Source organism: Saprolegnia diclina (genome assembly GCF_000281045.1).
Source record: "Saprolegnia diclina VS20 unplaced genomic scaffold supercont1.53, whole genome shotgun sequence".
NCBI lineage: Eukaryota > Oomycota > Saprolegniomycetes > Saprolegniales > Saprolegniaceae > Saprolegnia > Saprolegnia diclina.
This window is the reverse complement of record NW_008246120.1, coordinates 281,442-282,033: the sequence shown is the minus strand read 5'-3', so window position 1 is coordinate 282,033 and position 592 is coordinate 281,442.

Below are 592 nucleotides of genomic sequence, written 5' to 3'. Positions count from 1 at the left end.
CACTCGACCATACCTGGGATATGGACGCGCGGTCGTGCGTGAATAATAATTGCTGAGGAAATATAATTCAGATTTTGTTGTGGACAAAGCCTCAAACCAGCCAGCACTCGAGGTCACGATTCACCATGATCCCTTACCAGCCACGTCAGTGGCTTCCGGTCTTGATGACCATGCCGGCCTTGATGTTGCCGTAGCTCCTCTTGATCAATTCATCCAGGGTGCAGAAGTTTCTTGTCGTGCAAGCATATAAGATCTGGTCGGTCGCCTTGCGGCACTTGCAGATCGTCCTTATCACACGGTCACCATAGATGATCTCTACTTGCAAGTGCGTCTTTGAGCACGGAGTGGCGCTACATCGCTGCATCTCGTGCGCCTCTTTGGTATATGCACGTTGGGACCCAAGCGCCACCATGACTATTAACCAGTGTGCAGCGCACGCAATGTGGTCCGTTGATAGATTGATAAGATTTGAAACGCTTCAAAATAAGAGCTTCGGGCACGATGCTACTCTTCCGCCGTCGAATCGCGAATCGCCAGCATCATGGCGTAAAGGTCCATGGAAATGTTCTCGGTGCCGGGAGTGACATACAAC